The following is a 3,230-nucleotide window of genomic DNA, read 5'->3' on the forward strand; positions in this document are numbered from 1 at the left end:
CCAGATCACTTAGTTCATTGATGAACAAGGGAGGTTCAACTTCCCAAGCATCAATGCCAAATAATTTGGCATTCAGCTTCATGATTGCACCAAGAAACTTGGCAGTTTGCTCTTCAGTAACATCCTCATTCTCTTCAGAAGAGGAATACTCATCAGAGCTCATGAAGGGCATAAGGAGGTTCAATGGAATCTCTATGGTCTCTAGATGAGCCTCAGAGTCCTTTGGTTCCTCAGAGGGAAGCTCCTTATTGATCACTGGACGTCCCAGGAGGTCTTCCTCCTTGGGATTCACGTCCTCCACTCCCCTTGTAGGTTCGGCCATGATGCTTATGTCAATGGCCTTGCACTCTCCTTTTGGATTCTCTTCTGTATTGCTTGGGAGAGAACTAGGAGGGATTTCAGTGATCCTTTTACTCAGCTGGCCCACTTGTGCTTCCAGATTTCTAATGGAAGACCTTGTTTCATTCATGAAACTTATAGTGGCCTTAGATAGATCAGAGACTAAGTTTGCTAAATTAGAAGCATTTTGTTCAATGTTCTCTGTCTGTTGCTGAGTGGATGATGGAAAAGGTTTATTATTGTTAAACCTGTTTCTTCCACCATTATTAAAGCCTTGTTGAGGCTTTTGATCCTTCCATGAGAAATTTGGATGATTTCTCCATGATGAGTTATAGGTGTTTCCATAAGGTTCACCTAAGTAATTCACCTCTGCTATTGTAGGGTTCTCAGGATCATAAGCTTCTTCTTCATAAGAAGCCTCTTGAGTACTGTTGGATGCAGCTTGCACTCCATTCAGACTCTGAGAAATCATATTGACTTGCTGAGTCAATATTTTATTCTGAGCCAATATGGCATTCAGAGTATCAACTTCAAGAACTCCCTTCTTCATAGGCGTCCCATTATTCACAGGATTCCTTTCAGAAGTGTACATGAACTGGTTATTAGCAACCATGTCAATGAGTTCTTGAGCTTCTGCAGGCATTTTCTTTAGGTGAATGGATCCACCTGCAGAAGTGTCCAGTGACATCTTTGATAGCTCAGATAAACCATCATAGAATATATCCAGGATGGTCCATTCTGTAAGCATGTCAGAAGGACACTTTTTGGTCAACTGTTTGTATCTTTCCCAAGCTTCATAGAGGGATTCACCTTCTTTCTGTCTGAAGGTTTGAACATCAGCTCTAAGCTTGCTCAGCTTTTGAGGAGGAAAGTACTTGGCTAAGAAAGCCGTGACCAGCTTATCCCAAGAGTTCAGGCTGTCTTTGGGTTGAGAATCCAACCATAATCTAGCTCTGTCTCTTACAGCAAAAGCGAAAAGCATGAGCCTGTAGACTTCAGGATCTACTCCATTAGTCTTAACAGTATCACATATCTGCAAGAATTCAGTTAAGAACTGAAAAGGATCTTCAGATGGAAGTCCATGAAACTTGCAGTTCTGCTGCATCAGAGAAACTAATTGAGGTTTCAGCTCAAAGTTGTTTGCTCCAATGGCAGGAATGGAGATGCTTCTTCCATGTAAATTAGAATTAGGTGCAGTAAAGTCACCAAGCATCTTCCTTACATTATTATTATTTTCGGCTGCCATCTCCTTTTCCTGTTCAAAAATTTCTGAAAGGTTATCTCTGGATTGTTGTATTTTAGCTTCTCTTAGTTTCCTTTTCAGAGTCCTTTCAGGTTCTGGATCTGCTTCCACAAGAATGTTCTTATCCTTGCTCCTGCTCATATGACAAAGAAGAGGGCACAGAAAAATAATAATAATAATAGAGATCCTTTATACCACAGTATAGGGATCCCTGTGTGAGTAGAAGAAGAGGGGGAGACAAAGAATGTAATATAATGGAAGAAACACAACTGTGAGGATGGCAGAGATGTGAGATAAGATGTTAGGATATGAATGAATAAATAGAATAGGATGGGGGAGGGATAATTTTCGAAAATTATTTTGAAAAAGAGTTAGTGATTTTCGAAAATGGTTTTTGAAAATTGTTAGTATTTTTTCGAAATTTTTTTTTTAAATTAAAAATAAAAATAAGAATAATTAGTTAATTAAAAAGAAATTTTTGAAAAAGAGGGAAGATATTTTTGAAAATTAGAGAGAAAGAGTTAGTTAGGTAGTTTTGAAAAAGTTAAGAAACAAACAAAAAGTTAGTTAGTTAGTTGAAACAAATTTTGAAAAGATAAGAAGTTAGGAAGTTAGAAAAGATATTTTGAAAAGATATTTTTGAAAAAGATAAGATAAGAAGATATTTTTGAAAAGATATGATTGAAATTAGTTTTGAAAAAGATTTGATTTTTAAAATCACAATTAATGACTTGATTCATAAGAAATCACAAGATATGATTCTAGAACTTAAAGTTTGAATCTTTCTTAACAAGCAAGTAACAAACTTCAAATTTTTGAATCAAAACATTAATTGATTATGTTATTTTCGAAAATTTGATATAAAAATAAGAAAAAGATTTTTGAAAAATATTGTTAGAATTTTCGAAAATAACTAAGAAATTTGAAAAAGATTTGATTTTTGAAAAAGATTTTGAAAAAGATAAGATTTTCAAATTGAAAATTTGATTTGACTCATTGGCAACAACTTGATTTTTAAAAATTTTTGAAAGAGTCAACTCAATTTTCGAATTTGATGAGAGAAACAGGGAAAGATATTTTTTTTTTATTTTTGAAATTTTTATAAAAAAACATGAAAATTATGCAATGCATGAAATTTTTAGATCAAAACAATGAATGCATGCAAGAATGCTATGAATGTCAAGATGAACACCAAGAACACTATGAATGTCATGATGAACATCAAGAACATAATTTTGAAAAATTTTTAATGCAAAGAAAACATGCAAGACACCAAACTTAGAATTCTTTAATGCTTACGCACTAAGAATTCAAGAATGCATATGATAAACATGAAAAGACACAAAACAAAAAATCATCAAGATCAAACAAGAAGACTTACCAAGAACAACTTGAAGATCATGAAGAACACTATGAATGCATAAAATTTTCGAAAGATGCATATGCAAGTGACACCAAACTTATGATATGACTCAAGACTCAAACAAGAAACACAAAAATATTTTTGATTTTTATGATTTTCTAATTTTTTTTGGATTTTCATTGTATATTTTTCGAAAAATTCTTTTGAAAAAGAAAATAAGGATTCCAAAATTTTTAATATGAATTCCAGGAATCTTATGCTCTAAAGCTCCAATCAAAGGGTCAG

The 3,230-nt window shown here is 33.7% G+C and overlaps 1 non-coding gene across 1 annotated transcript; it reads left to right on the plus strand.

The window, feature by feature from the left end:
* The first annotated feature begins 1,081 nt into the window (after positions 1-1,081).
* On the plus strand, positions 1,082-1,189 carry LOC148565252 (small nucleolar RNA R71). Its single transcript, XR_015884221.1, has one exon. It is a non-coding gene; the product is annotated as a small nucleolar RNA R71 (small nucleolar RNA).
* The last annotated feature ends 2,041 nt before the right edge of the window (positions 1,190-3,230 follow it).

This window comes from Arachis ipaensis, chromosome B5 (genome assembly GCF_059453495.1).
Source record: "Arachis ipaensis isolate K30076 ecotype BB chromosome B5, ASM5945349v1, whole genome shotgun sequence".
In the NCBI taxonomy this organism is placed as follows: domain Eukaryota; kingdom Viridiplantae; phylum Streptophyta; class Magnoliopsida; order Fabales; family Fabaceae; genus Arachis; species Arachis ipaensis.